General features: G+C 37.8%; 1 protein-coding gene across 1 annotated transcript in view; it reads right to left on the bottom strand.

The window, feature by feature from the left end:
* CSMD1 (CUB and Sushi multiple domains 1) overlaps nt 1-27,147 on the bottom strand; it is a 1,273,929-nt gene that overhangs the window by 506,019 nt on the left and 740,763 nt on the right. The gene's annotated exons all lie outside the window — the stretch shown is intronic.

Below are 27,147 nucleotides of genomic sequence, written 5' to 3'. Positions count from 1 at the left end.
ATTGGTTCAAAACTATCCTGTTAGAACGGGTTTTGTGTGTATTAACTCTTACACATATTTGATGAAAAAGAGAAGTTTAAACACAACCAAATGCAGGCTAACTAGCTTGCATAACTATGGAGTGCACACAAAGAATTTGTCCAATATATGCAACAGGCCCTTGGATCACTTTGGATCATACCATAGTCTATCACTGCATTACATCATTTGTTAACAGGAACATGATCAAGTAGTTACCACAGAGTAACTGATATGCTGTAAATTCATGTCTTAGTTTACCAGGAGGCTTTTTCTTGTATAACCATACTTCAAGTTTCAGATTTAGGCAATGTTTTTTCTTTCTGAATAACTGGAGAACTACAAGAAATATAGTTTCTCCCTTTCCAATATGTTATTTGAAACAAAACCCACACAAATTCTCAGCTAAGGGATAACTTGTGTGAGCTTATGTTTGCAAATACTAGAGGAGACATAGTACGTATTATCAGAGCTAAAAAAAAAAACCCAAACTGAAATAAGATTTTGTCTCTCTGAAATGAATCAATGTAGTGATATAGATGCCTTTTTCATTGCAATACACAATTTCAGAGTTTCATCAAATATCCTAGATTTCTAGGAAACCCATCATGTTAAGGAATACTGATGCTGGAGTAGTGTATTTAGAGTCATGGCTGAATCCCTTTTCTTTCTGTAATGAAGTAAGACCAACATACTGAAATACAGAAATTCTTAATAGAACTTTCTTTTTTTCTTCATTAGGACATATAAATATATCAGAGAATTTTCTGTTCTCATTTATAATCTCATTTTCTTCATCTGGCTGTTAAAAAAAACACAAAACCAACAAAATTCTACTTAAAATTATTTTAACAGCTTTGACTGAAAAAAAGGATAGATTGTTTAAAGGAGGATTTATACATTCCAAAGTGTTGGGACTGGCATTTAATAGTTCTTACAGATGTTGGTCAAACCATTCAACCCTGTACATGTTTCTACATCTCACTCAAATGGACTTTTATACTTCACATACTTTTCCATATACTCTTTAGACCATTTTAGAGCATAGTGCATTTTAAAAAATCCTTAGATCAGGCACTCTAAATATTTCTATGAACTGGCATTTGCCATTTCAGAGCTACTTAGAATTTGGGTGTACCTATAGAAACTATGGTGATATAATTAAAAGAAAAAGAAAAAAAGAAAACCATGTGTGGAATACCAAAAATATTTAATTTGCTAGTACCTCTTAGCAATTGACACAATATATGCTAAATCTAAAAGTTTTTACTATATATAGGTTACAGTTAATACCACTGAACTGATAACTCATCCAAATACACAGAGGCAGATCTACAAGTTATAGAATCATAAAATCATTTAGGTTGGAAAAGACCTTTAAGATCATCCAGTCCAACCATTAACCTACACTACCAAGTCCACACTAAACCAGTCAAGGGTAGACTAGACTAAACCATGTCCCAAAGTGCCACGTCTACCCGTTTTTTGAACACTTCCAGGGATGGTGACTCCACCACCTCTCTGGGCAGCCTGTTCCAATGCTTGACTACTCTTTCCGTGAAAAAATTTTTCCTAATATCCAACCTAAACCTCCCCTGGCACAGCTTGAGCCCATGGAAAAAAAAAAAAAAAAAAAAAAATTTTTTTTTAAATGTGTCGAGGTCTGATTCTCAATAGATCGCAGCGAGGGAGCTGCTCTGCTACATACGAAACCCCGACACAGAATCAGGTCGTCTACGAATGATTTAGCACCGGGTGCCCCACGATCATGCGGTACGTGACAGGGGAGAGGCGGCGCCCCATCTGTCCACCCCTCCGGTCCCGACCACAAGCGGCGCTCTGCACCGGGCCCACCCTGCATGGGGGCAGGCGGCTAACTATCGCGAGCCCATCGAGGCGCCGGCAGGTTTTTTTTTGTTTGTAGATACAGTGTAAAATTGCTCCTTACAAGTTAACTGACTACTCAACTGGAACTTCTGAAGGGCAGGCAACCCAAGCTGCGTGTGAAAAACAGAAGTAGACATGATTACTGCTGAAAGTGGCAGACTGCCGCCTGAACCAGTACAGCAGGCAGAACTGTGATTCACACAAAAGTTGAAGGTAGGATGAAAAACTGGTTTGTTTCCTTCTTACTTATTTCTAGGTCTTATTTACCAGGGTACAGGACTCAAATATAGTATCTCCATCACACAGTGACTGTCAAAATGTAGCAAAAGTTTTAATAACATTACAGGTGTGCTCCTTGGAGAAAAGTAAAAACCAGTACTGTCAAGGAAAGGTCGTTTCCAGTCCCACAAAGCTGAATATTAAATTTGATGCAAAAGATACAAAATCTGTGGGAGAGGTCCCTAAAACACATGGTCATTCATTTTTCTGGTATGCAAAATGCAACTTCATGGGTGGGGGAAGGGCTTTTCAGTCATCTATTTGAGCTCACCAACAGAGAGGCTGGACACCACTGCTCAACTAATAAATGATGGAATGATCCCTCCCAGTCCCACAAAGAACAAGACAGTGCTGCTTCTGAGGCTGCAGAAGGAGCAGGAACATTTCGCTTGAGCTTTACCAATTGAGAGGTGCATCATGTACCACAATTTCTGACTAAGTGCCCATATGCTTTCTGTGTGCTGGCATTAGTGCAGTGTGGTTCTTCTGACTCAGTGTAGCCTTTACTGTTATGGGCTAACTTTTGATATTAATTGAGTATTAATGGAAAACAAGCAGTGTGGTTATGTCCGTACTAGTAAATTGAACAATGGCACTTCACACCAACTCCTGCTTGAGAGTCTACATTATTAAAGATTACAACAACAACAACAAATCACAGAATCATAGAATCACAGAATGGTTTGGGTTGGAAAGGACCTTTAAAGATCATCTACTCCAACCCCCCTGCCATGGGCAGGGACATCTTTCACTGGATCAGGTTGCTCAAAGCCCCATCCAACCTGACCTTGAACACTTCCAATGATGGGGCATCCACAACTTCTTTGGGCAACCTGCTCCAGTGTCTCAACACCCTCATCACAAAACTCTCCTGCCCATGAATGACTAGTGCTCCCTCGATCTTTCCAGGGCACAGTGTAGGCATTACTCTAAACTACACGGTCCCAAAAGGCACTGTGAATTTGACCACCTCTTCTGAGGTGTTCAGGAAACACTAACAGGCAGGACTTCATTATGCCATTAGGTTGCTCTGAAAGCAAAGGTGCAACTAAAGCAAAGTTGTCTCTACTTCAAGTGGGTACACTCTGTATTCATTCCTGCTGAGCCTGAATAGAAATAGAGTATTTTTAGTTCAGATTAGGTGCTAACTCTAAAATCAGGTGAAGACCTGGAACTCCTTTACATCACACAGAAATTATTCAGGTGAGGTAAAGAACCACATTTCTTAATATCAAAGTTCTCTTCAGAAGCTTTCATGCTTTGTTCTTTATTGAGGATTTCTCCAATGTTGTCTAAAAAGAATATTGAAAGCCCTTCTCACTTCTTTTTTAACTGAAGACAGGGGACTAATACAAAAGAATGATACAAAAGACTAATACATAAGAAATCTACTTGTTCAGTTATGTTTGGGTTCTGACTCTGCTCTGAAACGGGTAATACTTTTCTGAAACTGGTTTTAAGGCCTAGCATGTGATAGTCTGACTTGGATAGAAGAAGTGTTATCTAATCTAAATTACATTAATCAAGTTTTTCATATACATACACATATAATGTTATATAACTAGTCAAAAGAGGTGATTATCCCATGGTATTCAGCATTGGTGAGGCCTCACCTGGAGTACAGCGTGCAGTTCAGGGCCCCACAAATTAAGAAGGTCCTTAAATGCATCCAGAGGAAGGCAACAAAGCTGGTGAAAGTGCTGGAAGGAATGTCCTATGAGGAGCCGCTGAGGACTTTGGCCTTGTCTAGTTTGGAGAAAAGGAGGCTGAAGGGCAACCTCATTGCTCTCTACAGCTTCCTGAGGAGGGGAAGTGGAGAGGGAGGTGCTGAGCTCTTCTCCCTGGTATCCAGTGACAGGACACGTGGGAATGGCTCAAAGCTGCACCAGGGGAGGTTTGACTGGGCATTTGGAAGCATTTCTTTACCAAGAGGGTGGTCAAACACTGGAACAAGCTTGCTAGAGAGGCGGTCGATGCCCCAAGCCTGTCAGTGTTTCAGAGGCATTTGGACAATACCCTTAACAGCATGCTTTAACTTCTGGTCAGCCCTGAGCTGGTTGGGCAGTTGGATTACATGATCGCTGTAGGTCCCTTCCAACTGAAATAACCTATTCTATTCCATTCTATTCTATTTATTTGGATATTTTCTGGAAATAATTGGTCTAATTTGCACAAGTGTTGAGTTTTCATCTCCACTACTGATATCAGCCAGGCCCTTAGTTTCTAACATCAGAGGGTTAAAACTGGTTGTCACTTGGACAAGTGACATGTTTGAATGCTCTGTGCTAAACAGTATTTGAGTCCATGCACTGAACAGGAATTAAAGGAAACAAAAGCTAGCTGTTCATCCACTGAGTATCAATCATTCAGTGACCTGCTAAAGAGCAATCCCATGGGAAAAAAACAAACAGAACATCAATTTTCAAATGACGTCATATAATGATGCATTTATCTGAGGGGTCAGGATGAAGACTGCACAGGGAACCACAAATCTCTTATTTCTGTGTACTAGATGTTGCACTGTGCTCTATGGGACAAGGCAGGTTTCCAGGGAATTCCTGTGTGCTGACTGTTACAGCATCATAAAGAACTAACGGGCCAGGTTTTGAGAGTTTTGTAGTTATATTAGTATCATACTACACCTCTGCTGATAAACACTGCTTCTCACAATAAATAATGAGAAATAATAATTAAACCAGCTCAGCTACTCTCCTTCTAGATCTGAAGGCAGCCTGGCTGTAGCAGGATCAGAGAGAGCAGAGGAGGCTCTCTTACTGTTGATTACTGTGAGGAGTAAATAAGCTTTTTTATGTTTTGCTATTTTAAGCAATGTTTTAATTTTGATTCTTATTCCGTAATTTCCTCACACAGACACCAATCTACTGTTTAACATAAGTATTAAAGCATTCTGTTTTCATATAATCTTGAGAAGTAATGTTTTCCTTATGTGTAGTATGTCAGTTATAGAAGCACAATGCCCTTTGAAGTCTCTATTGCATTATCAAGAGGCTGTGTCAGGTTTTATTCAAATTATTGCTACCAGGTTCATCACTAAAATATTTTTTCTTTAGCTAAAATTTTCCAGTAGTTATAAAATCTTGTTTGACTCAAATTCAGGTATAGCAACACTACTTTACACTTAATTAAGAGCATTATCTAGAGAGGAAGAACAATTTTGGTTTTCATTGTGAATTTGTGTCCTGGTTTCAGCCGGGATAGAGTTAATTTTCTTCCTAGTAGCAGGCATAGTGATGTGGTTTGGATTTAGTAGGAGAAGAATGTTGATAACACACTGATGTTTTAGTTGTTGCTAAGTACTGCTTATGCTAGTCAAGGACTTTTCAGCTTCCCATGCTCTGCCAGGTGCACAAGAAACTGGGAGGGGGCACAGCCAGAAGAGTTGATCCAAACTGACCAAAGGGCTATTCCATACCATATGACGTCATGCTCAGTATATAAACTGGGGGGGGTTGGCCGGGGAGCAGCAATCGCTGCTCGGGAACTGTCTGGGTATTGGTCAGCAGGTGATGAGCAATTGCATTGTGCATCATTGCTTTGTATATTATTATTATTATCATTATTGTATTGTTATTATTATCATTACTATTTTACTTCATTTCAATTATTAAACTGTTCTTATCTCAACCCAGGAGTGTTTCTCACTCTTACTCCTCCGATTCTCTCTCCCATCCCATTGGGGTAGGGGGAGTGAGCGCGCGGCTGCATGGTGCTTAGTTGCTGGCTGGGGCTAAACCACGGCAATTTCCTAACGAAAAAAAGTAATTAATGTTTCTGTCTGAACAAATAAACTAAAACTTGTTTCCTTTATAGGGTTCTTGACATTGTTTTGACTATAACCAAAAGATATTCTATACTCATCATAGAAAATTATTGATACTTCACTTTCATGAAATTGAAAATGCAGGAAAGAATTAAAATCGATGAAATCTGTGGGTTTTGGAGGGGTTTTTGTCAACTCATTTAATTTAGCTATTTTCCCCATTTTGTATTCAGCCAAACATCTATATGTGGCAGAATTATTTGTGCCAAACTATAGGAAAATAATAAATAAAATTAATTGAAATGTAAACAAAATGAAATTTGAAAATACAAGCTGTATAAGCACTAGTTCAGACTAAAAAAATACACAGAAGCCTTCCAAAAAAACCATTATGCATCAGTTTTGAATACTTCTGCTATTTCTATATTCATCTAACCAGAAAAGTATTTCTATTTTTAATGATTTTTTTTTAAATTTTGGAAATATTGTAAAACATTTACTGAGTTTCCATAACTGGTGTCTGGGTTAGGAGCTGAAGAGAGAAAACTGTACCCTAATTTTCAATTTGGAACTAAATTCCCTTTTGAAATCCTCTTGGCTAAAATATTCATATGAGCATCTATGCAGATACATGTCAAAACAGGAACTTCCAAGGATCATCCCTTGCTACTAGACAAAATAACAGGTAGTAGTTTACAAACTCAATACAAGAAAGACATTGAGGTACTGGGGCGTGTCCAGAGAAGGGCAACGAAGCTGGTGAAGGGTCTGGAGCACAGGCCTTATGAGGAGCGGCTGAGGGAACTGGGGATGTTTAGTCTGGAGAAGAGGAGGCTGAGGGGAGACCTTATCGCTCTCTCCAACTACCTGAAAGGAGGTTGTAGTGAAGTGGGTGTTGGGCTCCTCTCCCAAGTAGCTAGCGACAGGACAAGAGGAAATGGGTTCAAGCTGCGCCAGGGGAGGTTCAGATTGGGTATTAGGAAAAAATTTCTTCACGGAAAGGGTAGTCAAGCATTGGAAGAGGCTGCCCAGAGAGGTGGTGGAGTCACCATCCCTGGAAGTGTTCAAAAAATGGGTAGACGTGGCAATTTGGGACATGGTTTAGTGGGCATGGTCGTGTTGGGTTGGTGGTTGGACTGATGATCTTAGAGGTCCTTTCCAATCTTGACGATTCCTAGTTTTTACTTTCATTAAAAATAATCCAGCCACCAATCCAGGAAACATGAAATTGCGACTCTCCCCTTAATTTGTTTAATGGTGGACTTGGTAATGTTAGGTTAATGGTTGGACCTGATGATCTTAAAGGTCTTTTCCAACCTAAACAATTCTATGATTCTATGAAAGGGGTGAAGTATGATGGCTGCAGGAAATATAGGAAGACAATGTGTGTGCACATATATATATATTCTCTCTATATATAATATATATAGTCTATATGTACATATAGAAATATCTATATTCCGTATAGGTATATTAAAAAAGGATGTTAGAGGTCTATGACCTCAAACTGATTGTAGCACCAGGATAGCCAAGACACTATCTGGTATCAATCAAGAGCAAGTAATGAGCTGCATTTGTCCCATGTTTGTAAATATATAGCTTTATAAGCCGTGTTAGAGGGCACACGTGACATTGAAACATACATACTGTGGCTGCAGTTTCACAAAGAGACCGAGATGTTCTAACAAGTGGCTGCTGCCTAAAAGAAGCGTGACATTCTCTTCTGTTCTTCCTCCTCCTGCATTTACTACTCCTTCCTCAATCCTTTGCTTCTGTATTGCCCTTCCTCACATGTATCAACTTTGTTCTTGCTGGAATTTCTGTGATCTGATTTAAATCATTAAAATGGAGAAAATTATTCACTTTTTTTTTTCCACCCTCCAGCTGGGATGTCTGTGTGCCAGAGACAGAGGAGTCACAGCTGGCACAAATTCAGCATCAGGAGCACAGAAAAGTAAAGTCAAATGGAGATACACTGCATGTTGTGGAGCTGGAGCTGCAGGTCGCCACTGGGAGAAGGAAGAATTTATAGCTAAATACAAGTTAGGGGACAACTCAACAAAATATAAAAGTGGACAGCTGGTCTAACAAGACTATTAGCATTACCAATGAAGTGAAATAAAACTTATTTTGCTTGGTAAGAGAGGACGGACTATCTCCTAGATAAGAACTAAATATAACAGTTTCAAAGAAAAAATGTTAAATTGTTTCTTCTTCATGTGGCATTTTAAATAAGAGGCTATTTATAATAGCTAACATAATCTATGAGGAAAATGTTCAGTAGTGGGGAGGGGGAAAGGGAGGGAGAAGGGGAAGGCGAGATGTTTCTCATTTAAAGTAATTACACCAAGCATGATTTTTCTCTCCCCTCTTCACCTGTTACCATAACCATGTGTAAGTTGTTGTTTATTCTGGATGCTGTGAATAAATACTTTCATTTGCATTTTATCTTAATATTGCTTGGGATAAGATTAAATTCAAACAAGTGGATGTTTTTGGCTGAGCTCTTCTTCACCCTAGTGCTATAAAGACATAGACCACCTTAGCAAGTCTTACAGCACCCCTAGATACTGTCCTGACAATTGTTCAGGATAACAGGATATGTCCCTGGGAATCTGAATGAGACTGACAGAGCTGTTTTCAGGTGAGTCAGGAAAACTGATGACTAAGAGTAATCCAGAAGGTTCCTTCTGTACAGGAAAAATTTGACAAACACCTTAAATCCCGAGGGACCACAAGTTTGCCACAGAATTTTATATTACAATATTTTTGTCAGTCTGGGCCTAAGAAAATAGCTTGAATGAAACCAATAATTGATGAGTATAAAAAGGATGGAAGAAAGGCAAACAAATATAGATGAGTAAGGGAATAAGCCCAAGAATAAAGTCTTAACAACAGATTGTAAATTTCAATGATTCAGACCCTTTTAATTGAGTAGGCTAAGGATTCTACATTTTTATTTGCTCAGTTTTCCTATGTATTGAGAGCAGAAGGTTTAAACATTAATATATGAAAGCATGCTGTGAAATTTCCTTTTCAAAATGAAATAACCAAACATTAAATAAAAGACTGTGTTCCATAATCATGTTATATGGAGCCACTGTAAAGTTATTACATTCATTAGACTCATTACTAACTTCACTGTATTATAAACAAACATTGCCCAGTAAACATTTTGGATATATGTTTCATATGGAGTGATTAAAAAGAGAAAAGTAAGAAGACTGCTCTGCCTGTGATAATGAATTTTGAAAATTTGATGAAGTTATTACAGAACATTTTCAGTCTGTTAAAATGTTACTCATTCCCTTCATTCCCTTCTCATGGCACTTCTTAACTGTCACACTGAAACATGCTGATGACTGATCTATGTAAAACTAAATTGACATGACATAACTCAGAACTTTATTTTCCAAAGACAACCCTCTTTCTCTCCAATTATTCTAATATTGTGCACAAAAGTCTCCAGCCTCTTTCATGTATTTGGTTGTACCTCACACTGGACATTATACTTGCACATACTTTCTGTTTTTTCTGTTTGGGTGGAGGTTAAAGACAAAGGCAAGAATTTTTTTTTTTTTTTTTTTAAACTAGTGTTTGGAAAAGAGCTTTATTAAGAACATCTTGGTTTATTGATTCAACAGCGATAGCAAATATTTTTCTTGATTATTGCTCTGATATTTGACAGACATCATACTGACAATATTCCATGGTACTCTGGATAGAATATTCTTCCTCTGGAAGATCATTACTGCTCGCAAGCTGATGAATGAAAGAACAGTAATTCCTTATACGTCTACACTAGGTTTTTTCTGCTATACGGCTTTCATTGTCCATCAAAAGTGGAACATTGAGTTCTAGGACACAGCAATCAGTTAGATTTTATTGTTCAATACAGTGATATTCAACCCAGGCCTTGAGTACTGCAAGCCACTCTTCCGTAGCTTTGCAAGGAGTTGTTCTGTCTAGAGCCAGGGAAGATAGGTGTAGGGTCCTAAAGTTAATATGGCAGCTGTCCTGAAGGGAAATGAAAATTTAAAACAAGCCCACAACTGAACAAATATAAAACTAAATTGCGGGCTTTTTTGTTGCTACCAATATACAGTAATTGAGCACTTCAGAGATAAAATTCTGCTTTAAAGCTTCTTCTCTAGTTGAGTGTAATTATTAATAGCTGCAATGATAAAATACAGATCTTACAGTACACATAGTATTCTGTTTAAGAGCATTGCAGCTACTCTGTTTTTACTGCCATTATCCAGATGGGCATTTTTGCTAACATTCTGAAAACTGTAAATTTTTTACTGTGTTCCTATCAATCCCTTAATAAATTCTCTAGTGTCCCATACAGGGGAAATTTTAATTTCTTCAATGAAATCTAGAAATTGCTCATCTAAAGAGTAGTGGTGTGGTTTTTTTTCCTTTAACTTTCAGTTATTATGAGCTCTTAGTATAAGATTAAAATCTAACACAATACATTCCAAAAAGCAGATGTATAAATCAATGTTCAGTAGCAATCAATCTTATTATTAAATATTAATTATTTGCCAGTATAATTGTCACTTTTCACACACATGCTAATCTCCCAGAATTGTTTATTTTTAGTTACAACAGTTAAGGAAGAGACAAACATGCAGATGCTTTTTGTGTTTTCAGACATAACTGTTGTTAAAAACTCATTTAAATGATATAAAAATAATATCTATTGCAGACAGGATGGGTATTTTTAAGTACATTAGGTACTTACTATACTTCTGTGCTATTATTATTCTTTAATACTCTATAATGTCTTGATTTGCAGTTGCTGCTGTAAGATTTTCAAAATAAGCTAAAATGAATATACAAATATAGTGAACTGAAAAATGTTTTTCCATTCAGTGCAACTAACTTAATTACTTTAGTAACTGTTCTCCATTATGTATTTCATATTGGCTGAGTTGTTCCTTTTTCTTCAATGAAAGATTTTAGGTCTCCCATTTGTCTTTGTTATAAAATAACTAATGGAAAACAGAAATCAAGGGGAAAAAAACTAATTAAAATAAGTCATTGGAAGGAATACTTCATAATTTAAATGTTTTTCTTAGATTTTCATTTGCAGAAGTCACATTGTCTCTTCTGACTAAGAAAAAAACCCCACAGTTTTCTGTATTTTTTAAAGAGCTTAGTCCATACATGGGGATGTTTAGCAACAGTCTCTAAAGGATGAAGGTAAGACTATTTTTAAGAGCTCTTCTAGACTAAGCCTTTCTGCAGTGACTGTGGGGAACGAGTTTAGGATCAATCTATCTGACATGTTCAATAATAAAAAATAAGAAAAATCTCATGATTGTTTCTCTATTTTCTTTTATGATCCTCTATTATGGATCTCTCGGACAACAAATCAATGAAATCCTGTTATCTTACAATAGAGTTAAACAATATCTGGTGAAAGAACGTAACTCATTGATTTCCAACAGCAGACTGGGGGGGGGGGGCGGGGCAGGAGGTGCTAACAGACAGCATTTCAGGTCTTCCAAGAATACAACTGTATACACTTCCCTAGTGCTCACAGAAATTATAAAGCCATAAAACCCCAACTATGCTCAGTGATCCTCTGACTCCTCTAGCCTGAATCAGGTCTGTCAGGTTTGTGCTACAGATAGGTGCATGCACATCCACTTTTCTAAACAAAAAATAGATGTATTATATTTAAAAAAGTACTTTATTTCTCTTCTGCAGGGGCAACACAACCCCTGACCAACAGCTGTGAACAAGCATCATGCTCAATAGGATCAGTCTACAGCACAGAACAACAGTAGTCTTGGTCATCACATCAGTCAACAATGTTTGAAACAATCTTTTTAAATTACATTATCCCTTATTTTTTTATTATATACTATCCCATGCTGCCAAGACCTACTCAGTATGGAGACTATTTGTATACTCTGTGTATGATTTCTGTATCTCTGAGTATCTGCATATGCATATATCCTTATCCCTCTCTTATTCAGCAGCCCACATCATAACCAATGTGGTTCACTCTTTCCAGTCAGCAGTGTCTTACTTTGAATCTAGGTTGATACATATATCTGACAGTATGAATCCAATTTTTACCAAAATGCTGTCACTGCTTGTAACAGTGTTAAAAGGAGTTCATTCACATTACCCAATATTACCACATATAACCATACTACCACCTCTCCTGGATTTAGCAGTGCCTTGAAGACAAGCCACCTTTCATGTCAAGTTACTGTCAGGAATATCCAGAAGACCTCTCATGATCTGAGGAGGACTTAGACAAAAACTTTGGGACAAGAAGTACTGTAACTGACTACCAACCTATTCAGAACTGATTGAGGGGTTTGCATTACTTAAACAAAAAAGATAAATCTCAAGTGAAATCAATATTCAGTTCCCTAGTTTTCACTGATGTGTAAAACACACTATACATAATACTGTAACGTTATATAACATGTCATAATTTTTTTCTTCATATTAAATATAAGTAATGCCAAAATTCTGAAGATCTTTATTTTGTCCTCATTCTTGTGGAAGTAAAATACAATGAGAATGAGAAAGCCGGAGCTAGTTTGATGAGTAAAATGAATGCTCATATTGCAGCAGTCAAGCTAGTTTTTATTCCGATTTATCAGTTCTTTATAATTATGTATATAATCTCTGAAAGTGTCTTCACATAGTACATATGGAACTCACTGCTAAAAGATGCAATGGAAGCCAAAAGCCATAAATATTTACAAAGAATTAGTGAAGGACAGTCCATCAGCAGTTTTTAACTGTGATAGCTGGATGAACAATTCAGTTCAGGAATGATGGCCTCATCATTCTGCTGCAAGTGTAGAGGTAGGAAAAACTTGTCTCTGTATCTCATAGAATCATAGAATGCTTTGGATTGGAAGGGACCTTTAGAGGTCATCTAGACCAAGCTCCCTGCAGCGAGCAGGGACAGCTTTAACCAGATCAGGTTGCTCAGAGCCCAATCCAACCTGACCTTGAATGTTGCCAGGGATGGGGCCTCCACTACCTCTCTGGGCAACCTGTTCCAGTGCTTCACCACCCTCATTGTAAAAAATATCTTCCTTATGTCTAGTCTAAATCTATTCTTCTTTAGTTTAAATCCATTATTCCTTGTCCTGTCACAACAGGCCTTGCTAAAAAGGTTGCCCCCATCCTTCCTATAGGCCCCCTTTAAGTACTGAAAGGCTGCAATAAGGTCTCTCCGCAGCCTTCCCTTCTCCAGGCTGAACAACCCCAACTCTCTCAGCCTGTCCTCGTAGGAGAGGTGCTCCAGCCCTCGGATCATTTTTGTGGCCCTCCTCTGGACCCACTTCAACAGGTCCATGTCCTTCTTGTGCCGAGGGCCCCAGAGCTGGACGCAGTACTCCAGGTGGGGTCTCACCAGAGCAGAGTAGAGGGGCAGAATCACCTCCCTCAACCTGCTGGCCATGCTTCTTTTGATGCAGCCCAGGATATGGTTGGCTTTCTGGGCTGCAAGCGCACATTGTTGGCTCATGCCCAGCTTTTCATCCACCAGTACCCCAAGTCCTTCTCCACAGGGCTGCTCTCAATCCCTTCATCCCCCAGCCTGTATTGATATCTGGGGTTGCCCTGACCTATGTGCAGGACCCTGCACTTGGCCTTGTTGAACTTCATGAGGTTCACACAGGCCCACCTCTCCAGTTTGTCTAGGTCCCTTTGGATGACATCTCATCCTTCTGGGGTGTCAGCTGTACCGCTCAGCTTGGTGTCATCTGCAAACTTTATTTTACTTTAAGTAAAAGCTTGACTTTTTGTTTACATTATTTTTCAGTGGCAAAAAACAACTTCATCTCCATCTGAACCACAAAGTTTTCCCCTAATAATAAAGGTAGTGGGGAACAACTCAATTCTCTAGTAATATATTCCTGGTTTGTTTCCCCCCACACACTTGTCTGTAAACACCAATTTAAGATAGTATTTATAAGCAAACAGAAAAACTTGGTGTTCACTGACAAATACTGCTTGGTAACTACCAGAAAATAACTTTTAACAAGAAGTACCATGCAACCACTATACCTAATAGGAATTGACATTTAAGTACCCCAGCTTCACAAAACTCATCTCGTTCTCTGAAATGATAATGTAACGAAACACAATTTCTGGGCTGTACCAGCAGTATAACACGACAAAGAGTACCTATGACAGTTTGACATAAAATGTTGAATGCATCTTATTTGGAGAAAATTTCAGCCAAACAGCCAAACAATGAAGAACTGAAATAAAACCTGAAACTTCCCCAAACTGATTTAAAACTTTTCCTTTCTATAGAATCATAGAATCGTTTAGGTTGGAAAAGACCTTTAAGATCATCCAGTCCAACCGTCAACCTAACACTACCAAGTCCACCACTAAACCAATTAAGGGGAGAGTAGCAATTTCGTGTTTCCTGGATTGGTGGCTGGATTATTTTTAATGAAAGTAAAAACTAGGAATCATTAAGATTGGAAAGGACCTCTAAGATCATCAGTCCAACCATCAACCCAACACCACCATGCCTACTAAACCATGTCCCGAAGTGCCACATCTACCCGTCTTTTGAACACCTCCAGGGATGGTGACTCCACCACCTCTCTGGGCAGCCTCTTCCAATGCTTGACCACCCTTTCCGTGAAGAAATTTTTCCTAATATCCAATCTAAACCTTCCCTGGCACAGCTTGAGCCCATTTCCTCTTGTCCTATCACTAGCTACTTGGGAGAAGAGCCCAACACCTACCTCACTACAACCTCCTTTCAGGTAGTTGTAGAGAGCAATAAGGTCTCCCCTCAGCCTCCTCTTCTCTAGGCTAAACAACCCCAGTTCCCTCAGCCGCTCCTCATAAGGCCTGTGCTCCAGACCTTTCACCAGCTTCGTTGCCCTCTCTGGACACGCTCCAGCACCTCAATGTCTTTCTTGTATTGAGGGGCCCAAAACTGGACACAGTATTCCCGGTGTGGCCTCACCAGTGCCAAGTACAGGGGCACAATCACCTCCCTGCTCCTGCTGGCCACACTATTCCTGATACAAGCCAGGATGCTGTTGGCCTTCCTGGCCACCTGGGCACACTGCTGGTTCATGTTCAGCTGGCTGTCAACCCACACCCCCAGGTCCTTTTCAGCTAGGCAGCTTTCCAGCCACTCTTCCCCAAGCCTGTAGGGTTGCATGGGGTATTTTATGAAGCAGCTATATTTTACTTTAAAATATTGTTACTATGTAAAGAAGGCAACATGTTTTGCACAGGCCTGGATCCACTGTTTGGGAGTTTGTAAAGCAAGAATAATATCTGTTAGTTCAGTGGAAAAAATCTCTCCCAAATGTAACAGAAGACAAAATAAGCAATAGGGCAAGTATTTGCTCAAATAATACATATTAATACTAAAACCAAAAAGCGCCCCCAACACAAACTTATTTGTACACAGCCTGCTAGTACGTGCCCTCATAGAGTATCAGAGGACAGATGCATTCTGGTTTTGTACATATGCCCCTTCTAAATGTTATGTCTGTTGTATTTGTAAGTGGAAAAAACAAAAAAAAAATGTGGCCACAGAAATATGAAAAAGCCAGAGAAAATTGAGGGGGGAAAAAAGCTTATTAAGAGATGTTTTCCAGAGAGATACCGTGGGCACTCTGATTCTAGACATAATTAAAATACTGTTAATTTCAGGTCATCTATTGCTAATGCCAATATAAAATATTTGTGTTGTTGGTTCCCTTGTGTGAATAGTGGCATGGGGAAAGAGAAAAATTCTTCTGCCAAATTGCTATCAGAGTGCAACCAAACCAGCTGTTTATAATAATGCATATTCTGGAAGCCAGCTGAAGGTCTACTTTTTTTTTGAAATTTGGGCACAGAATTTACTCAATTTCCTTACTGCTAAATGATATAACTATCATGAACTAGATTCTTGTCTCAGTAACAGTGTACAGCAACACCACTTCCACCAGGAGGTAAGTTGCTGCTGTGTTCTTTTTCAATAGTGTATGTTGATTTTTTTTAATTTAACCGAATGTATTCATGCTCATTTAGTCAACCAGCTTCGGTCTGTGCTAAGTGAGCATGGAGTTTGATAAGCAGTATTGCCTGAATCAAGCCTGCTCCCCAGCTCTTTCAGTGGTTATTTTAGGGTTCCCAGTGAAAGTAGCAAAGTTTTGCTTATCTCTTTCTAACATATAGATGTCTTCTGGCAAGAAAGAAACTATTAGCAACAACGAACATTGTGACATAGGTATTTTTACTGCGGCTAAGAGGCAACATGTTTAAGCTAGCGCACTGAATAGCTTAGCTAGATAGCAAGCCTGCTATTTTTAATTGCTGACATAATGAGTAATTTACTGTTCTATCAGTTTTTCATGAATTTTGAAGCTCCCCATACTGCTTTATGTTGTTTATTGCCTACATTGGACATACTACACTCAGCCAACTTACTTTCCTAATATAACAAGTAAACCAGACTAATTCTAAGAGAAAACACAGAATTATAAAAATTATATTTATATTGTAGAAGAGTCAGACATATATTATTAAAAATAGATTTCATAGTATATAGATGGTGTTTAGCACAACATATGCAAGAGTTTTTTCTTTCTTTATTGCAAGCACATAGGAGTGCTACTTGACTCAAGATAAATGATTTCAGATACATTTTTTAAAGAATCAAGATACAAAACATCTTTTGTGTAGAGTTATCCTTCACTCTGAACCCGGCTGCAACGACTGCATTCTCAAGAATTTTAAGTTTATGTGTTATTTATTCACTTCCAATCCAAAGCTTAACTCTGTAAAGCATTGCTACCACGTCCCATAAAAAGAATAGCTTTTTCCAAGGAGTCCTTAGTTTCCTAACTCCTATGAAATGTCAATAAATTTTGATTAAGTAACACCTACAGACTATTTTAAAAGTCCAGCAGTGTGCAAAAGTACATTACTGCACATGTTGCTGCCATTACTTCACTTATCACTTCTGAAATTTTAACCCAGATATTCAATTGCTCCTCACTGTCCATTCTTCTTCACCAAACACCTCCTTTTCATTTGTGTAGCTCCATGTATTTCCTTACTTCTTTGCAGCAGGAAAAAAAAAATCTATGAATTATGTATGCTTCTCTACTGCCTGCCACCCTGAACATTTCATTATAATTCCTAGCAATTAAACCAGGTTCAGATTCTAGATTAACCAACAATAGCAGCCTCAAATTATTTGCAGCTATGCAAATAAAGCACTAAGTTTACAAAAAGCTTCAATAGGCAGGTCAGTAAAGGAGACAAGGGAATAGTGGGACAGTCCATTAAAGTTAATTAGCTTGTTAAAGTAATTACTTTACATATTGGGTATAATACTACCATGAACTTTTCTGATTTACTTTTCATTTATTACTTTCCCTGGGAAATTTTTCCTTCACCTGTGAAAAGCTCCACCACCCACCGGCATGGAGAGAAGAAAGAACAACCCTTAACTGTTTTCAAAGACAAAATGTGATATTTTGGTTTTTCCTTAAAGACTGAAGTCAGTTTTGTCACATACCACTGCCATGCAGTACCTTAGGCTGTGGATCAGCACAGGCTGAGAGATACCTGCCTGTCCCATGACAAAGATTTCACCACAAATAACAACATACCAATTTCTGTCTGCTGTGGAGTAAAGATGGCATTGCTGCTACAGCAGAAATTTTGATCAAATTGCATGTGGTACATTTTGTGATATGTAGTACCCGTTACAGATATGAAGCAATAGTTGAGAAGCAATGGTATTTAAAGGAAAGTTCCAACATGTTTAAGATGGCTTTTAAGAATCCTAACGGAAGGTTAGGCAGGCATGAAAAAATCCCAGCCAACAAAAAAAGAATCTCACAAACACACTCAGGTCTCTGAAAACATTGAGAAAAAGTGGGAAAGGAAAAAAACCTCATGCAGTTCTTGCAATTTTTTCTGTTTTGCATGAAGCATCTTGGTATGTCTAGGGACATAACTACGGTTTCTGATTGATCTTGTGAGTCATGTCGGGGGGAGTTTTAAATTTAAGTGTGAAGAACAGATTGGAGGGTAGGGAACATTAAAATCTGAAAAAAAAAAACCCACAAAGATAGGTTTCCAGAACCTTACAGTAGCAGATGCAACGACAAAAGCTACACAAGTGTTGAAAGAGCACAACAAATAAAAACTCCTACTCCTCTGAGTATATGAACATTGATAGCCAGGAGCTGACAAAAAAGCAACTTAAAAGTGTAAATAAAATATTCAGGAACACAAGATAGTTACCACTCAGAGATGGCAGCATTAATTATGACTTCTGAAACAAGAAAGATTGTTTTCCATTGCGAGCCAGCTGCATTAAGATAGGCTTTAACACCTGTGAGTGGCAATTACAGAGATCTATACCAATAGACAAAATTGAAATTAAAGATCACTTCTAAAGCTATAGAAAGCTGCAGACAAGGCTAAACTACTGGAGATCTGTGCTGAAAACACATCTGAAAACACAGCTAAAAACACAGCCATTTTCTATTGACAGAATATATTTTTAACAAATACAGGACCACAGAAGGCCTTCAGAACACTGGAAAAATAGCAAAGATTGGTGACTCATGCATCACGAACAATTGATAGGTTATCCTTATTTCGTATTTGGGGGTACCTTCTGCAATACCATTATAAGTTAACGGAACAAAGAACTAGAATTTGACTCTGAAGATTACTTATTGAAAAGATTTTCACTAGAAGAATAGTCATCTTGAAGGAAATCCGAATGGCAACAGACATTCACCATAGATTTTCATGAAAGAGTTTGTCAGATTTTATCAGGATTCAGTGCGGGATATTTCAAAATATTATGAGACGACAAGAAAAAAAAAGTATCACTGAAGCCTGGCATGCCAAGATAAAAGCAGCTGGGTTTCAGTCATTTAACGTAAGCATCGCTGTCAAACATGGATACATGTTTTTAGCTCTTTTTGCCTTTTCTGTATCGTGGGTATTCCTTTAGACAGGTAGATACAACACCAACTCTTCTAACACAAAATAACAACAACAAAACAGAAGACTTCCCAGCTTGAAAAAAATAAATAGTTTATGAAAAAAATCCTCACAATTCTAATAAGACCTTGAGAAATTCTCAGTAGGCAAAATAATGCAAGGTAAAATAGCTTTGTGTATCTTGACAGTAAGCAACACTAAACTTCCACAAATACACAAGACATCAGCTGTTGCATTTAACTGCCTAAACAAGATTAGGTTATCAAGAACAATATACAATTTAAAAAACAAACTATGGCTTCAACTATGATAATTATAGTCTTAACACATGTAGATGAAAGCTGGAAATCTAATGAAAGTCAGGACAGTTTGGCAGCAAAAGCTTCATGAAAATACTACATTGAAAGGAATGAATTTGTACACAGATTTATTTATTCAGATAAGTCTACAGCTCCTAATCACTGAAGGGTTTTTTAGAAAAGAAGGTAGAAGTATCTAGAGCATGAGTTAATCATAGAATCACAGGATTCTTTGGGTTGGAAGGGACCTTTAGAGGTCATCTAGACCAACCCCCCTGCAGTGAGCTCCAGATTAACTAAATCAGGTTGCTCAGAGCCCCAGCCAACCTGACCTTGAATGTTGCCAGGGATGGGGCCTCCACTACCTCTCTGGGCAACCTGTTCCAGTGCTTCACCACCCTCATTATAAAAAATTTCTTCCTTATTATATCCAGTCTAAATCTACCCTGCTTTAGTTTGAAACCATTACTCCTTGTCATGTCACAACAGGCCTTGCTAAAAAGGTTGTCCCCATCTTTCCTACAGGCCCCCTTTAAGTACTGAAAGGCCGCAATAAGGTCTCCCTGGAGCCTTCTCTTCCCCAGGCCGAACAACCCCAACTCTCTCAGCCTGTCCTCGTAGGAGAGGTGACTCCAGATGAGATGACTCCAAATCAGATTCACTACATATGCCAGCACATTGCAGGAGGAACAAACAGCCAACTAAGAGGAAGCACCTTGTCAAACACTACTTGTGCCTGTTCTGGGTGGACAACTGGGATTCAACAAGCGTTCAGTGCGTCCTAAGTGACATTTAAAGGCAGAAGAAGGATTTATTCTTTCCCTTACTTAAATTTTCAGAGCACCAAAATGAAGTGCTGAAGTACTGCTGAAGTACTTGGTATTCTGGTTTTGTACTCATTTTTCTTCACAGTAAAGTATCAAGTTTCTGCTAAAGGTGATGATAATATCTTAAGACACTATTACACAATACTGCGCCAGTCCACCCAAACTCTAGTTGCCTGACACTGCCGTATCAATGTGCTATCTTGCTACAAGAACAACTGTCTCCCATACCACTGAACATTTATTTCCCTATTATTTTATGGCTGATTTTTTTTTTTCAGTCTGACTGGCTCTTTTCTGAATAAATTAGCTATAAATCAATTAAACATAATGCAAATTAGGACTTTGTCTAACATATTGTAATGCTAAAACTCACAAGTAGTGCTAAAACTCAATTTTAGCAATACTTGAGTGAGATTATTACACATATTTCTTCCTGGAAACAACTATATTTCAGTTTTAAGTAAGATCTAGCAGTTCAGACTTTATTCTACAGTAGAATATAATTTCAGTGGTTCATTAGATTAAAGCTTGTGAATGATTATGATGCTACAAGAGGCTTTATAAAGTTTAATTAGCTTCTTTAAGTACATTTTACAAAACACTGCTGACACAGCAGTAAAGTGTGGATTTGTTATCTTTCATGATTGTAAATTACATCCCAAAGCTGATACCAGGCTACTAGTCTCTTAACTCAATTTCTGTAGTAATATTAAATTGCAGCAGTAATGAACACTCACAAAACACCATTATCAAGTTCAAAAATCCTAAAATGCCTTTAATAATTCACTGAGATTGAACTTACACTGGACCATTTCCCAGGTGCTAAGGATAATGATAAAGCACCTTACCTATTACCAACCAACCATTTCAGATGACAAGAGGAAGAATGCAGAATGGTGATGTATGTGCATGGTGCTTTTCACATAAAACAGATTTAATTCTTTTTGGTGATGTCCTTATGGACAGATCAATCTAAAAGAAAGTAGTTCAATCAACTGGTCTTTGTGTTTTGCCACAGAACAATTTCCTCAATAAATGGAGTTTGAATTGGATATTTGCAGACTGTGCAAGAGGCTTTAGTAACTGTTAAAAATATAGTGAAGTTTATAAAATTATTTGCATCACAAATAGTTTGGAACATTAGAATATCAGCTCCTACACCTGAAAAAGAGAGCTGAGATTTTTTCAAAATGCCTACAATTACTTTCAAAAGAACAGTGCTGATTAATTAGTTCTTCAATGTATGGCCTCACAAAATCAATTGCTATCTCGGACCTTTTCTTTTATCATTATTTTCAGGAAATGAATTGAGATACTATGTGTAACAAAAATAAACCACACAACTTAAATGCATTTGATGATGAATAATGATCACTATGATTAGGTTTTTGCATTTCCTCAAATAGATTCAGAGACTGAGTAATTGCACCTCTCTGCACATGTGTAATGGTGAAGATTGCTGAAGGATGATAGTTCTTCCAGGCTGACTTGGTGCTCTTTACTCTCTACCTGTAAGCAGTCTACCCATGTGCTGTAGTTGTATCAGTGACCCTATTAACTTTAAAAGATGTGTATGACTAGAGTTTTCATTTTCATATTTGCTTATATAATTTCATTTTGAACAAAAGGTCCGAATCCTAAATAATGTGATGGGAAGTTGTTCCAACAGTAATTTCATTTTTTCCTCATGAAATTTTCAACTCAGCTTTTCAAACCTAATAAATAGTACAGAAGGTTTACACAGTCTGCCTGTGATAAGCATAAGCCAGACAAGCAAACTGTCTGAAATTCACACTTGCTTATTAGCATGAGAGTTCCATTAAATAACTTCTACAGATAATAATGTGATATAATCTTTTCAAAATTTCTGCATCTGGTTAAAATAATATTATCGTCAACAAATAAAAAATATTCTTTATTTTCAATATTCTTATGGCTTCTTAGAAAAAAATCAATAGAATGGTTTTACTTGGGTCTCCTATATTAGTATGTTTCTTGTAAAGCAAAACCTTCACTAATATGAATCTGATGATTCAAGAAAAATACAGATCATCATCATAATGACATGCTGTTTTCAGGATCAACGACCTTCCTCTGCTCTTAAAATTATTTGCAAGCATGACCACCTACCACAATCTAAAACCACTGAACGAACTTTTAAAACCATATACTTTGAGACATAATTTTTTTTAATTTCTTAAAAATACTTTTTAAATACAGTGTTTACACTTACACCAAAGTCTCTTGCTGCAGAAGTGACCCTGAATAAATAGCACATATTCCATGAGAGGCTACACTCTAGATTTGCTCATATAAGAAGATTCAGAAAGATTCCATGCCTTTACAATTATGGAAGGTAATTTTAGGTGTGGTTTGTTTGACCCAAATTTAGTGAAAAATTAACTGTGGATCTTAGTCCTTGTGCTATATCTGATTTAGGATTTTAATCATGATCACCTGCTAGAATAAAATTCCCGGCTCCATCAGAAATCTCAGCTGTCTTACACATCCCTTTTTTTCTGTGACATAATTTCTAATATTTTATTATTTCGTATAAGTTGTGTGTCTATAAAATCATTTCAGAGGTGCTAAATTATGATGTACTAAAAGATTAAACCGTATTCTTTTTTTACATTTCCAGCAATAAAAATCTTATGTTCATAATTTTAATTGTGTACCCTTATATTGATTGTAAGCTTGATGCAATATTGAGATTCCCAAACAGACTAAGAGGAACCATTCTGGCTATCTGATATTTGGAATTTGAGCTTATTTCATTTCTGTATCAAAAATTTAGAACTGTAAAAGAATTAGTAGAGTTGTACTTGAAATTTACTGTTTATTTCTTTCTTATATGTCTCCTATTTGTTTAAAAAGCAAAGAAACAAAGGAAAAGTAAAAAAGTAATTTTGAAAGGCAGACATTTATGGTTAATATATATTACGTAAAAAAATCCAAAGAATTTAGTAGCACTTTCAAAGCAATTTAACTAAATTACTTGTTTAGTAAAATGAAAATCTATGCAGCCCCTGTATAGAAAGGGATACAACAATGTTATATTTGTTATTTATTTTATCAGGTTATAATAAAAATTGTTCTGCATATGCAGGAATTAAATTTAATGTACAACATTGTATTTATGGAACTTGAAATTACAATGTGTTAACAAAATGGCTAAATCATTATGGTAACAAAAGTTATGCCTAGAATTTGTTTTTTCTATTTTTATTAAAAATGCAGCATTACAGTATGCTATGTTTCTTCCTGAAACTATACTACAAATAATGCATTTTACTATAATTGCAAATATATTTCCTTTGCCATCACTTTGTATTAAACATCTAACCCGCACATGAAAAATTCTGGGGAATAACTCCCTTTACAGCAAGATTGTCTCATTGGAAGGAAACACGCACTAGCATTCATAAAAATGAAGCAAAACACAGTCTCAGTGTTGCAACTCAGAGATGGGATGTCAGAAAACTCACACACTTTTGTGTCCTGTCATGATTTACCACTGTACCTAGATTCTTCTCATATGTAATAAACAACTACACCAAAAAGAATATTATTCTATTCTATATGTTTCATTGATGTTAATAGAGACCAGGTGAATATATTCACATATAGTATAATTTTACAAGATAACTCTCACTGTAATTTGTTACATCCATTTTTGTAATAATGATTCAAATATTTAAAGGTTTAGCCAAATATTTAACACTTTCCCCAGTGTTTAATAAACTACGTTAACCTCTGACAAACATTATTGAATGAAAAGGAATAAAATGTTATTCAATAAAAAGGAGCCAATGAAAATAAGGAAACAAATATTTGTATGATGCTGTTTACTAGGTTTGAAAGAAGCCAAACAGAAGAAGATAGATTTTAGTGAGCTGATCTTTAAGGTGAAGACAAAGAAATGAGAACCACTAAGCTTTAAATGGATAGCTTCTGAGAACTACAGCTGCATATGCTGTAAATTTATCTTATCTTTATATCTGGATATGGTTTTCTCATGTTGTTTAGTTAACTAAAAAGGAAGCGGAACTGTGATTCAAAACAGAAGCACTAGAGTAAAGCAAATAGGGAATTCCAAAGAAAAAGATGGCATGTCAACCTGGAGGCATCAGATATATGAGCAAAACTAAAATTCCATATAAGTGAGTAGTTCTAGATGAGAAACTGTCTATAATGAATGAACATGTCAAAATTGTAAGAGCCTTCAGAGTAATAGATAGGGCTTGCTACATCAGCAAAAAATGGAAATAGTGAGAAAGATTATTCAATTACTTAACTCACAGGCTGAGGCTATTTTGAAGGCTTCCTCTCCCACAGTGTTTCCCACTTAACTAGTTCTTGGTGGCTCCTAACTCAGCATGTGGCTCTTGTGGTTCCCATCTGGAGTAACCCTTCATCTCAGAAAAGCCAATCCTTCCCAGAGAGAGTGCAAGGTAATGTATGCTTCCTGCGTAGTAGCAGCAGACAGTTTGTTACATTAAATTTGCAGGGTCAAAGAGAGATGATCTATAGCAACCTACTGGCCAACTGACTGCAAAATTTGTACTAAGAGCTTTTTTTAACTGGTGATTATGCTTCTGATGAACTGAATTGAGATGGTTTCTAGACTGCAATTTCAGTGTGCTGAGCAAGCACCAAAAGAAAGAAGGTATTTTTTAAAAGGCTCATGTTTGATAGGGCCATTGTAGACACAAGCATAAATACATTTTTATAAACTCATTGTAAAATGTGAAGAACCAGCAGCAAATCCAATAGGAATATTTTGTGGGAAATACTGCAAATGTATTTTGAGTTACATAAACAAGTACTGACATTAAGTAAAGACATTCAGACTGCAAAACATTGGGAACTGGGATTAAAACATAGATGTTCCTAAAATGTTCCTAAAAGACCATAGAAGGAGTTTCCCTATTTTCAAATAGGGAAGGAGCAGGGGGCATTGGTGGGGGGGACACACTACAATGACAACAACAACCACACAACTGTCTGCAAGCCATGTGTTTGAGATTCCCAGGCATAGGGATACCCTTGGTACCCAGAGCTTTTTACCCCAAACTTCCTCAGCAAAACAGGGAAAAAAAGGAAGAAACAGACACTGAAATTATACTATATGTCAGCTAGCCCAAAACATATAGTCACATTCAACTTTGACAAAGTTGAGACAAGAAATCCAACACCTGCAGTTTTTTGCTTATTCTCAATCCCTTTTCCTGTACAATCTGGACCTACCGTTAGGAATACGGGACATTCTGTCAACTCTAAGGAAAGGCCATCCAGCCTTTTCCTCCAAAGAACTCGGATGTGAGAATAACCATTTTTCTCCTCTACATTGCAAACAGCTGGGAATTCCTGTTCCGCTTCAGTAGGAATGGAAAAATGGCTTCTTGGGGTTCCCCAACTTTGCCCAATATCCTCTCCTGGGGCAGCAGGAGAAATGTAGGGGAAAGGATTAGGAATAAGTAATAGAAACAGTGGTTCAAAGCCATCCAACTTCATCAATACAGAGCACAATTCAGAGACTTTTTTCCCCCCAATTCCTCATACAATGCACTTGTATTTAAAGACACCAAATAGTGTCCAAACCAGGTGTCTCAGCTTTAGCCATGGTATCACTCAGTTCTACTCTAAAGGGGTCTGACACCAGTACTGTTTCTTTCTGCTAGGTAATGTAGAAGGCAAAATGGTTTTAAGCTTGTGCGTTTGAACATGTTAAGAATGCCTCATATTATTTTCCTGTTAATCCATTCTATCTAGAGTTACAAATTGTTTCTATGTGCATGTTGCTGACTTTCAACATTACATGTTATTTCCTTCTTTATTAAAAATGGTTCTTAAAGGAAAATTGTTTTCAGGGTCCCATTCTCCAGCCAGTGCACAGAAAATTCAGACTGGTCCCTTTGTTATTAAATGCTAATTTTTAAAGGAGTTTAAGTTGTTTGTTTAAATCTAACAAGTACTCTGACAACTACCACCCACCTAAACCAAGAAACAGATGGAAAACAAAATGTGACATCAAGTGCTCTGGAAATAATTAGCTACCTGGCTGCAAGAAAAACTTCATTGCATTAAATTAAAGTATTTCATTAATATTAGTAAATGATTCAGCTGAGAGGAGATGTTTAGAAATTCTGTACCTTTAGCAGCTGGCAAATGTCCATTTTTCTTACTCCATCATGTGAGAATATTTCTGTGTAAATAGCTGTTCCGTGTGCCAAATCAAACGACACAATTCCACTGCATGTCTAACAGTCTTCTACTGAAACTACTTTTTAAGTAAGAGGTGTTCCACTGGGTGCAGGTGCCCCCGTTTTGTTAGTGAGGGGCTGCAGGGCAGCCACTGTGAGGGGAGGCCGGGGCTGCCCCGTGCCAGACACAGCCGGTTCCAGCCGGTTCCAGCCGGCTCCAACCAGCCCAGCGCAGGGCACGGCTGAGCCCCGCAGCCAAGATGGCGGCACCTCAGGGAAAGCGTATTTAGCAAAGGGCAAAACTCTGCCAGGCAGAGTGTGAGGAAAAAAAAAAACTACGAGAAACAACCGTGGGAACACCAAAGAGAGAGAAGAAGGAGGGGGAGGCGGTGCTCCACGAGCCAGGGCAGAGATTCCCCATGCAGGAGCAGGTTTATCCTTGGGTTGGGTCTGGCTGAGATGGAGTTCATCTTCCCCTTGGCAGCCCTCACAGTGCTGTGCTTTGTATTGGTAGCTGGAAAGGTGTTGATAACACGCCAGTGTTTTGGCTACTGCTGAGCAGCGCTCGCACAGCATCAAGGCTGTCTCGCTAACATTTCCCCCCTCACGAGTAGGCTGGGGGTGGGCAAGATCTTGGGAGGGGACATAGCCAGGACAGCTGACCCAAACTGACCAAAGGGGTATTCCATACCATATGACATTGGCTCAGCAATAAATGCTAAGAGAAAGGAGGAGGAAGGAGGGGTATTCATTATATATGACATTTGTCTTCTGGAGCAACCACTATGTGTACTGAAGCCCTGCTTCCCAGGAAGTGGCTAGGTAACTGCCTGCTGATGGGAAGTAGAGCATATAATCTTTGTTTT

Source organism: Pelecanus crispus, chromosome 3 (assembly GCF_030463565.1).
Source record: "Pelecanus crispus isolate bPelCri1 chromosome 3, bPelCri1.pri, whole genome shotgun sequence".
NCBI classification, from domain to species: domain Eukaryota; kingdom Metazoa; phylum Chordata; class Aves; order Pelecaniformes; family Pelecanidae; genus Pelecanus; species Pelecanus crispus.
The sequence above is the reverse complement of the archived record's forward strand: the minus strand, read 5'-3'. Positions and strand labels throughout refer to the sequence as shown.